Here is a 12,117-nt window from a genome sequence, read left to right as displayed (position 1 = left end):
TTTAAATAGAGTGGTGGCCATAGAAGATCTGCTGCAGGCGCAATTATTATTTTCTAACCATTCCCATGGCTTTATCGGCATGGACATCATTGTGCGACCTGACACTCCTGTTCTTAAAGCCATGGCAGGCTATTAAAAAAAGAAAAGAAAAAAAAAAATCTAGATCACATAAGGCATGGGTGCTCAATCTGTGGCCCTCCAGCTGTTGCAGAACTACAAGTCCTATGAGGCATTGCAAGCTGCTGACTGTTACAAGCATGGCTCTCAAAGGCAGAGGCATGGTGGGACTTGTAGTTCTGCAACAGCTGGACAGCCACAGGTTGAGCATCCATGAGTCTAAGGGGTATGTAGCAACCTGGGAGCTGCTGACTGTTGGGCCTTATGCTCACGGCATACTACAGTGCGAGGGCTGTGCAGATGTTTCTTCCATTCCCCCCATGCAGGGAGTGCCATTTGTGTCAGTTGAGACTAAGCAACTGCATGGACACAGCCTCTGCTCCCAAATTGACATCTGTGTGTGTGTGCAGGGCCCCAAAAAAAAGCCCACAAGTATACCACTGAGTGGGAGATCAGCAGATCTGGGGGTAATACTGAGCAGAGTATCTGCCTAACAGGAGTATTAATATGCTAGGGATCAGTTGATTTGGGGTACTAATGAGCTGGGGATCTGCTGAATGAGGGTACTAATAAGCTGGGGATCTGCTGGAAAAAAAAAGATACTAATAAGCTGGGTATCTGCTGAATGGGGGTACTAATAAGCTAGGGATCCCTGACAACCCTTCTTTTCAGAGAGGCCTATCCTGCCCCAGACTAACAACTGTACTGTCTGCCTCAACGTTGTAAAGTGCTGCACAAATTAATTCCTGTATAATAATAATGCATGCAGCTCCAGGCATCGCCCCGATATAGCTTTTTTTTCTAGAGCTGGTGGTTGGCTCTCTTTTAAACGTCTCCCACCTGCGCTATAGCCGAATGACAGCTACAGCGTGGGCCTGAATTGCCAGGAGGGAGTCAATAGATGTCCTTCCGTGCATGAGCTGGGTATCTCCTGAGCCCCCAACTCTGCTTATCCTGCAGATCCCCGACTCATTAGTGCCCCCCATTCAGCAGTTTCCTAGCTTACTGATTGATACTTAGTTCATTGACTAACATGGGATTTCACATGTCATACAACTTAGTCTGAAGTCGAATCTCACGTTTCAGCAGTGTGATCTGAGCCTCAATGAACATTTTTTGAATAGGCTGTGTTTAAAGTGGAGGGGCACCCTGAAAAAAAAAAAAAAATATTAAAAATGACAAAAAAAAATCTAAAAAAAATAAAAATGTATTTTTTTTTTTAACTTACCAGAAATGCCTGTTGCTATGCACATAATCCTAATCTTCCTCTTCCTCGGAGATCTTCTTTCTCTCCTCGTCGCGTTGTCTTCTGAGTAATGGGTCGCGCTGTGTTCTGGGAACTGTGTGTTCCAGAACACAGCGTGTCCCATTCACAAAGCGCTGCGCAACTTGCGCATGCGCAGTAGGAAACGGGCAGTGAAGCCATAAGGCTCCACTGCCTGTTTCCCTTAGAAGGAATGGCGGCGCCGAGGGACGGGGTGGCCGACATCACGGGTGCCCTGGACAGGTAGGTCTGCTTATTAAGTCAGCAGCTGCAGTGTTTGCAGCTGCTGACTTTTATTTTTTTTTTTAAATGGCCCTCCTCTTTAAAGTTGAACTCTGCCGAACAAGTGTTTTTTTTTGTTTTGTTTTTTTAATAGTTGTGACGAGACCAGAAGAAGGTATGGCTAATACATTTCAGGGGTTCATCGGGGGCTTATGATAATACTTGATGGGTAATTGTGGGAAATGAAGACTTAAGTAATCACAGCATGGATTGCCCATCTTACAGCCTGACTACCTTGTCCTACAAGTACCCGTCCAGTAATACCTTTCAAAACTGCCAGCCTATAAACCCTGACTGGCAGCAAAAGTGAAAATGTCCAAATTGAGCCCAATTAACCATTTTCCCTCCCCAGTGTCATGTGACTTGTTAGTGTTACAAGGTCGCAGGTGTGTTACATTTGGTGTTATCGCTCTCACTCTCTCATACTGGTCACTGGAAGTTCAACATGGCACCTCATGGTAAAGAGCTCTCTGAGGATCTGCAAAAAAAAGAATTGTTGCATAAGGATGGCCTAGGCCAGTGATGGCGAACCTTGGCACTCCAGATGTTTTGGAACTACATTTCCCATGATGCTCAACCACACTGCAGAGTCCTTGAGCATCATGGGAAATGTAGTTCCAAAACATCAGGGGTGCCAAGGTTCGCCATCACTGGCCTAGGCTATAAGAAGATTGCCAAGACCCTGAAACTGAGCTGCAGCACGGTGGCCAAAACCACACAGCGGTTTAACAGGACCGGATCCACTCAGAACAGGCCTCGCCATGATCGAACAAAGAAGTTGAGTGCATGTGCTCAGCGTCATATCCAGAGGTTGTCTTTGGGAAATAGACGTATGAGTGCTGCCAGCATAGCTGCAGAGGTTGTGGGGGTGGGGGGAGTCGGCCTGTCAGTGCTCAGACCATACCCCGCACACTGCATCGAATTGGTCTGCATGGCTGTCATCCCAGAAGGAAGCCTCTTCTAAAGATTATACACAAGAAAGCCCACAAACAGTTTTCTGAAGACAAGCAGACTTGGATTGCTGGAACCATGGAGGGTTATTTACTAAAGGAAAATCCACTTTGCACTGCATGTGCACTTGAAAGTAAAGTCGCTGTAGATCCGTGGGGGACATGCAAGGGAAATAAAAAAACAGCATTTTAGCTCGCACATAATTGGATGATAAAATCAGCAGAGATTCCTCTCATTTCAGATCTACCTCTTAGATTTAGAGCGACTGCACTTCCGAGTGGATTTGCCTTTCGTAAATATACCTCGTGTCCTGTGGTCTGATGAGACCAAGATAAACTAATTTGGTGTCAGATGGTGACAAGCGCGTGTGGCACCAACCAGATGTGGAGTACAAAGACAAGTGTGTCTTGTCTACAGTCAAGCATGGTGGTGGGAGTGTCATGGTCTGGGGCTGCATGAGTGCTGCCGGCACTGGGGAGCTACAGATCATTGAGGGGACCATGAATGCCAACATGTACTGTAAAAAAAAAAAAAAAAAACTGGACTAGACTGGGCCGCAGGGCAGTATTCCAACATAACGACCCCAAGCACACCTCCAAGACAACCACTGTCTTTCTAAAGAAACTGAAGGTAAAGGTGATGGACTGGCCAAGCATGTCTCCAAACCTAAACCCTATTGATCATCTGTGGGACATCCTCAAACAGAAGGTGGAGGAGCGCAAGGTCTCCAACATCCACCAGCTCTGTGATGTCATCATGGAGGAGGGGAAGAGGACTCCAGTGGCAACCTGTGAAGCTCTGGTGAACTCCATGCCCAAGAACGTTATGGCAGTGCTGTAAAATAATGGCGGCCACACAAAATATTGACACTTTGGGCCCAATTTGGACATTTTCACTTAGGGGTGTACTCATTTTTGTGCCAGCGGTTTAGACATTAATGGCTGTGTGTTGAGTTATTTTGAGGGGACAGCAAATTTACACTGTTATACAAGCTGTACACTCACTACTTTACATTGTAGACAAGTGTCATTTCTTCAGTGTTGTCACATGAAAAGATAAATAAAATAAATAAATATTTACAAAAAATGTGAGGGGTGTACTCACTTTTGTGAGATACTGTATATATAAAAAGAACGAGAGAGCCACAAATCAAGGATGAGTCCAGTATTGGTCACAAAGGGAGGTCCAAAAGTATGTCCACCGCGTTCTGGGTGCTCACAAACCATTCTTTGTGAGGGCTTGTAGGCTGGCAATTATTGAAGAGAATATTGGACAGGGAGTTGTCGGAAAGAGGATTAGGCCTCGATCACATGAGGCGATTTATTCTGTGTCCTATGCAAGGTCGTGTTTTACTGGCACGGGGATGCACACAACACCTGTGCATGTCCATTCTGGTAAACATGGCCTTGCATGGGAATAAATTGCCCCATGTGTTCGAGGCCTAATACTCTTTCCCACAACTCCCTTTACAATATTCTCTTCAATAATTGCCAGCTTATAAGTCCTGATAAAGGATGATCTGTGAGGACTCAAAACGCATTAGATTACTTTTTGACCTCCCTTTGTGACTAATACTGGACTCAACATTGACATGGAATAAATCACCCACTGTGAACAAGGCTTTATAGAATGAGGCTGCCAGACAGGCAATCCTTTATTATATTTAATACGTTCTGGCATATAAGCCTTGAGGGACTTGTGAGCCCCCGAAACGTGACGGATATACCTTCTGATCAGTACAGAGATAAATGAGCCTTTTGTGTTTAAAAAAAAAATAAAAATAAGGATTTTACAGTTAAGTATGATGGAAAAAAAAAAATCCTTTCTTTGAGTACTTCATGGGACACATGCTGGGTTATACTCCATCTCCAGGTGAATGGACACTGGTAGACCAAAGGTCTGTAGACAGGAAGTGATCCCCTATCTAACCTCCTCCATAGCGGAAGTACTTCAGTTTTGTAATGCCGCGTACACACGATCAAACAATCCGGTGGAAAAGTCCGGCAAACTCAAGTCCGCCAAACAATCCCCCCGTGTGTAGCCTCCGGCATACTTTTTTGACCCGAAAGTACGGCGGACTTATAATTCCGTGTTGCACTCCAATCTTCCCGCCGGACTCGCATTTCGGCGGACAATCCGGCCGTGTGTATGCCAGTCCGCCGTACTTTTGAAATGAGCGGACTTTTCCCACCCGGAGAAAAGTCTGCTCATTTCGAGCGGGTCTCCAGGTAGGCGGGGCCCGCGAAGGAGACGTCGCTGGCCCCGCCGCCTGGTATGGACTTAAAGGGGGACCCCAACGCCGAAAAAAATCGGCGTGGGGGTCCCCCCCAAGTCCACAACAGACCCTTGTCTGAGCACTCTACCCGGCCGGCCAGGAAAGGGGGGGGGGAAGCGAGCGCCCCCCCCCCCTCCTTAGCCGTACCAGGCCGCGTGCCCTCAACATGGGGGGTGCCTTGGGGAAGGGGGGGCCGCGCGGCCCCCCCACCCCAAAGCACCTTGTCCCCATGTTTATGAGGACAAGGACCTCTTCCCGACAACCCTGGCCGTTGGTTGTCAGGGTCTGCGGGCGGGGGGCTTATCGGAATCCGGGAGCCCCCTTTAATAAGGGGGCCCCCGGATACCGCCCCCCCCCCCCCATGTGAATGAGTATGGGGTACAATGTACCCCTACCCATTCACCTGTCAAATAAAAGTACAAAAAAAACACAACACACGAGATAAAATACTTTATTGCACAGCTCCGGGGGTCTTCCGTCTTCGGGGGTCTTCTCGCCGGACTCCTCCGCTATCTTCTTGTAGCTCTTTTACTAGCGGAGGAGCCCGGCATTCTTCTTCGTCGCCGCGGCCTCTTCTTCCGACTTCGGGGGTCTTGTCCCCCCTCTTCGGTTCTTCTGCCGGGCCACTGCGCCTTCTTATAGCTCTTTTACAGGCGGTGGCCCGGTCTTCTGTCGCCGCCGCCGCCGACCGTTTTTCTTCTTCTTCTCCAGGAGATGTTGACTCGACGATCTCTCCGGCCGCAATGCCAGGGACGAGCTGCGCTGCCACTTATATAGGGACAAGGGGCGGTGTCACATGGGTTTATGTCACATGGGTTGGTCACATGGGTTGGTGTCACATGGCGACAGTCCCAGCATCCTCCGGGACTGTGACATCATAAAGGGGGTGGGGTCACCATGTGACACCAACCACATAGGCTAATATTCATTATTTACTGGGATGTCCCAGAGCAATAGCCTTGAGGGGAGGGAGACACCCTGCCAAAAACAATAGCCATCAGAACTTATATGGCAGCCCACAGTACACGGTGGCCGAAAGCCGAATCCTCGCGTGCTCGAACATCCACTTGATAAAATTTTGTGAACGTATGCACTGAAGACCAGGTAGCAGCCTTACAAATCTGAGCCACAGCTAGCCGATGGCGAAAAGCTCAGGGAGGTTCCTACACCCCTGGTAGAATGAGCTCTCACCCTAAAGGGAAGAGCTTTATATTTCAGGCCGTAGGCCTGAATGAACAATTGACAAACCCAATTGGCAATGGAAGCTGCCTGCCCCTTCTTGGGTCCTCATATCTAGAAAAAATAAACCTCGACTGCCCAGACAACGTCCAATGAATGCAGTTGTCTCTCTTCTGCCAAGCAAAGGCTGAGAAAAAAAAAAAGAGGCAAGATAATGTCCTGATTTAAATGAAAGGCCAACATCACTTTTGGCAAAAAGTATGGAACAGGTCGGAACACGACCCTGTCGTGGTGAAGAATCAAGTATGGTCCCCTGCACGAAAGGGACGCCAACTCCAAAACCCTTCTAGCCATCAGGAAGGCTAGCTTGCGTGACAGCAAGTCTAATTGAATTTCCTTGATAGGTTCAAAATGTTTGTTTCTGTAACACAGACAGCACCAAGGTGACCTAATGGGGGGAAACAAACGAGTCGCCCCCCCTGCATAAAGGTTTATACTAACGAATGGGATGCTAAAGGCCTTTGGAAGAATACTGACAAGGCCGAAATCTGACCCCTGATTGTACTCAAAGCTAATCTGATTTCCATAGCCGACTGTAGAAAAGAAAGAATCCTCCCAATCACGTATTTCAGAGGATGCCATTTTCTGGCTTCACAACAAGCAATATAAGTCTTCCAGACCTTATGACAAATCTTCCTAGTGACAGCTTTTCTAGCATTCTCTAGGGCAGACACTACTGGTCCCGAGATACAATGGTCTTTCAGCACCCTGGCTTTAATAGCCATTCCGTCAAATTTAGACTGTAAATTGGGGGGAATATAGGACCTTGAGACAGTAGATCGGGGCGACGTGGAATCGTCCATGGCCCATCTTTTGTCAGTCTCACAATCTCCCGGAACCAGGGGCTTTTGGGCCAGGCTGGTGCCACCAGAATGACTGGAACCCCCTCTCTCCGAATCCTGCACAACAAATGTAGAAGGAGAGGGATTGGAGGGAAAGCATAAACCAGGGAGTACTGGCTCCATGGAACTATTGGAGCATCTGCTCCGATTGCCAGAGGATCCCTTGTTCGGGACACAAATTGCTGTAGCTTGTTGTTGAACTTGGATGCCAATAGGTCAACCTCTGGCCACCCCCAAACCGGGCAAATTTCCTGGAACACCTCTGGGTGTAGGGGCCATTCCCCCTGGGCAGATCTGCTGGTGGCTGAGATAATCTGCCTTCCAGTTCTCTACTCCCGCGTTATGGACGGCTGACAGAATCGGCACATGTTCCTCTGCCCAGGCTAGTATGTTTTCCCCCTCTTTCAGAGCTGAATGACTTCTGGTACTGCTTTGGTGGTTTATATTGGACACTGCAGTGGCATTGTTGGACTGAACCCTGATAGGGCGGTCCTGAACTCCACCTTCCATGACCGCAGGGCCAGACGTACTGCCCGTAATTCCAGGACATTGATGGGCAGGATCTGTTCTGTCCCTCACCATTTCCCCTGAGCTGTGAGCCCTTCTAGGGTCACTATCCAGCCTGAGAAACTGGCATCTGTAGTCAGTACTCTCCAAGTTACCGGGTGAAAGGATTTTCCCTTTCGCAAGATCTTGCAACCACCAGTTTAAGCTTAAGCATGCCCGAGGAGATAAGCACATTGAATATTCCAGGGCTTGTCCTCTTCTGTTCCAAGCGAAGATGTCTTGTTGTAAAGGCCTGGAATGGAACTGGGCATAGGGCACCGACTCAAAGAAGGATACCATCCTCCCTAGAAAACTCATACAGAGCCAAAAACGGAGGGTTGTCTAGTGCCCCTTATCTGACGCACCTCAACCTTCAGGGCACAGATCCTTACAGGTGGCAATTATACTTTTGCCTGAACCGTATTAGGATCAGACCTAAATACTTTAGATTCTGAACTGGTTTCATGGCTGACTTTTCGGTATTTATGATCCAGCCTAAGCTTTTCAAATACTGCACTGTGCATATTATGCTCTGTTCTAGAGCCTGTAATGAGTGATCTCTGAGCAGGAGGCCATCCAGACACCCAAGCACCAGGATCCCTTGGGCCCTTAAAAGACCCAGTACTGGTGCTAGGACCTTTTTGAACACGATGGAGTGGGGGCGTCCCCTCAAAAGGAGGACTTAGTGCTGGGTTTAGAAGACCTTTGGACCCAGGGCTTCTTCTGGTCCTTGCTCTGTTGCTTGCCCTTGGCCCTAGCACCCTGTTGGCAGCGGAACCACCTTGATGCTGAGACATTTGAGGAAGCAGTCCCCGCGGCTTTAAAACGAGGAACGTCTGGTGCTTTTCTTCACAGCAAGTAGAGAACTCTTCCATCTAGAACTCTTTTGGATATAATTGTCCAAACGATCACCAAATAAAATGTTCCCCATGAAAATGGAAACCTGCCATTAACTTTTTTCAGTTCTTAAGCCACAAAAGTCTGCGCATATGTACAGACAAGAGAGCCAAAACGAGAAGCCTGCTGTATTGAATCCTTTAAAAGGTGTCAACAGCAAAACACAGTGCTCGAGGAATATCTATCTTACTTTCAGGAAGATCATCCTCCTGGTTAGGTTTATCAGGCCGTTTGACCTGATCCTTTTACGGACTGACAGATGCCAATTGCTGCAACAGCTGGCTGAATAGCTGAACTGGCCAAAGAAAAAGGAAGCCTATAATAATGACTCCAATTTCTTGTCAACAGGGTCCTTTAAAGCGGAGGTCCACCCTAAAGTGGACCTCCGCTCATCGGAACCCTCCCCCCCCTCCGGCGCCACAATTGGCACCTTTCAGGGGGGAGGGGGGGTGCAGATACCTGTACAGTACAGGTATTCTGCACCCACTTCCGGGTTAGCTCTCTGCAGAAAGGGGCATAGATTACGCCCCTTTCGGCAAGTGCCCGCCCCTTTCCGCAAGTGCCCCGCTGCCTGCTGGGAAACACACAGATCCCAGAGGCAGCGGGGACCGTCCTTATTGCGCAGCGCGATTCGCGCATGCGCAGTAGGGAACCAGGAAATGAAGCCGAAAGGCTCCATTTCCTGATTCCCATACCCAAGATGGCGGCGGCAGCACCCGACAGACGATCTAGAGATCGGCTTCGGGTGCCGACATCGCGGGTGCGCTGGACAGGTAAGTGTCACTATTTTAAAAGTCAGCAGCTGCAGTATTTGTAGCTGCTGGCTTTAAAAAAAAAAAAAAACGTGGAGTCCCGGCGGACTCCCGCTTTAAGCCCTGTGCTTTATCTACCGGACAAGTTTAAGTTCTTGTTTAAGGAAGAGACTGCTGCATCTATGGCTGGCATGCTCCACTTCTTAATGAACTCTTCATCCATGGGATATAGAAGGGAAAACCTAACAAAAATCCTGTCAGGGTGTTCCCAATCAGCACACGCCACCTGTTCCAACAGAGGGTGTAGGGGGGAAGCCTGTGCGGCCTGAAGAGGCCTCAGGGACCCCAAAGAGGAGCAGGGAGGGCTCAGTGACCTCTGCAAGAGGCAACTTAAAGGCAGAACCAACCATTTTGGTCAGAATCAGGATCAAAAGCCTCTGCGACTGAGAGGCAGACATCGAGTGGATATCTTCTTGTCCAGATTGGTCGGACTCATCTGCTGGGCACTCCACCGAATCCTGAGCTTTAAGCTCTTCCCCATCCTCAACCCATTCCTGCTCCAGACTAGGAGGCTCCAGGGAGGGGGTTCTGTCACGCTTCTTGCCACCCTGCAGGATGGAGGCAATCATGCCAGCAATCCTGCACTCTAACCTGGCTAGGTGCCGAGGACAGTTCATCCTTGGTGATAAAGGGTGAAGCAGCAGCATTGACTTTAGGCACAATACCACATAGGCGCAGCGACTTAGATTACCCGGAAGCCTCTGGTCCTTCAGGGGATACAACACTAGGGATACGACTAGGTTCATCAGGAACTACTGATGACATAGGTGTGCCCTTCCCTATAGGGTTAGTCCCACTCCTCTTTTTTGAAGACATTTACAAGCCACAAAAAGAGAGTACCTTGGGTGTAGTATTAACACACCTCAGAAGGGAGAACCTTTAATAGGGCTCAAGAAGCCCCTATGCAACAATCCTGCTAAGCACCTTTAGCCTTCCAAGCAACACTTTGTGACTCATGTGACCCGGGTAAGGAAAGATTAACCGCTGCAAGTGCCTACTCTGTGTCCCACCGCTGCCTTCTGGAAGCACTGCATGCTTGGTCGACAAAGCTTAAATAAGCTGGGTGTGCACCGAAACATTCTGTGCGTGCACACTCCCGGCGAATGGGCGTGGCTGTATTCGCATATGATGCAAATCGTTGTGCGCCCAGATAAAGGCTACTGCACATGTGGCAAAGCCACATGCGCCATGCCCGCCAAACAAACAGCTAAGTCCAGCGGTGCTTTAGCAAATGCCCGTGCGCCATGGCTGCCAAACAACTGCTGAGCACAGCAGAACTCTTGCAAATGCACATGCGCGATGGTCAACCAAGGCGAAATGGCGCACCGCCGTTCGCCATCATACAGGTAAAAAACAGCCAGACACAAGCAAAAAACACCTACAGCTAGCCCAGAACTCCCCCATATGGTCACCGCACGCAGGTGTCCAGACTCTAGCTAGCTCGACTGATAGTTACAATCACTGGGACACCTCACAATAATAGTAAAGGGTTTTCACTTACCCGTCCAGGTGCAGGGCAGCTTAGAAACGAAGAGCCCAAACTTCACCCATCATGGCGGGTTCCTGTCGCTGGAGGACCTTCAAGGACTGGCTACCCTTTTCATGTTTAGGGTCCACTCCCTTGGATCTGTACAGCACCCTGCAGGAATGCCTTAGCGCTGTGGTGTCCAGGATTCCACTTTGCAGGGACCAGCGCCCGGAGGCCGCATTACAGGCAAAACCTTGCAGGATCTCGAGTCTTCTTTGAGAGGCTTGGGTACCATTTATCCAAGCATATCAAGCCTGTGTCAAATGGATCCGATCGGTCAAACCCATTTAAGAACCGTTTGTGGGACTAGAGACCTGGAGCTCAGAGAGCTCAAACAAAACCGTGCCATCCACCTTGCAGACACTGGTAAAAAACAGAAGTACTTCCTGTATGGGAGGGTTTATATAGGGGATCACTTCCTGTCTAAAGACCTTTGGTCTACCCATGTCCTTCATCTGGAGATGGAGTATAACCCAGTAGGTAATGAATATTAGCCTGACTCTGTGTCCCTTGATGTATGAAAAATAATTTCTCCCCCCCCCCCCCCCAAAAAAAAAAAATCTAGCACCGATCTGAAAGCTTACCCCTACAATTTCCCCTCCTCCCAGTACAAATCTGCCTTCTTGCTGAACCCCTTGTTACACTTTGCAAACTCCCTGCCAGCTCAAATCCCCCACCAAAAATATCATCCCTTCTAGCACAAATCCTCTACCCCTCAAAATTTTCCCTCTTAGTAAAAAAAGAAAAAACCTCTCCCCCTTGCACAAATCCTCTCCAAAATTCCACTTATAGCACAAATTCTTTACCACTCAAATTTCCCCTCTAAACACAAATCCTCCCACGCCCACTGCAGTACAAATCCCTCCCCCTTGCACAGATCCTTCTCTCCAAATTTCCCCTCCTAGCACAAATACCCCCCAATAAACTCTACTAACACTAATTCCATCTCCCAAAGCAAACCCCCCCCCACCTTACATGATACCACAGTGCCCAGGGCAGCTGCCCCCCCCCCCCTCCCAGCCCTGCTTCTGACCATTAAACTTTTCCTACACACATTCTTAAATGGTGGTGCTCTCACCATTTTATATACAGTGGAACCTTGGTTTACGAGTAACGCAGTTAACGAGCATTTTGAAAGACTAAAGAGTAACCCCCTTTTTTTTTTTGTTTAAATCGTGACTCGGTTTGCAAGCGTTGTCTCGCAAAACATGCAGAATTCAAGCTAATGGGCGGTGCAGAACCACATTTGGCCAGAGGTGCGGGGGCGCCAGGGATACTCGGAATGGTTCGGAGCGGTTTGGAAATACTCTGCATGATTCGGAATCCGAATATTTCCGAGTTCAGCCGAGCTGTCCCCGAGTATT

This window comes from Lithobates pipiens, unplaced genomic scaffold, assembly GCF_037356315.1.
Source record: "Lithobates pipiens isolate NorthernLeopardFrog02 unplaced genomic scaffold, aLitPip1_a1.2 Scaffold_37, whole genome shotgun sequence".
NCBI classification, from domain to species: domain Eukaryota; kingdom Metazoa; phylum Chordata; class Amphibia; order Anura; family Ranidae; genus Lithobates; species Lithobates pipiens.
The sequence above is the reverse complement of the archived record's forward strand: the minus strand, read 5'-3'. Positions refer to the sequence as shown.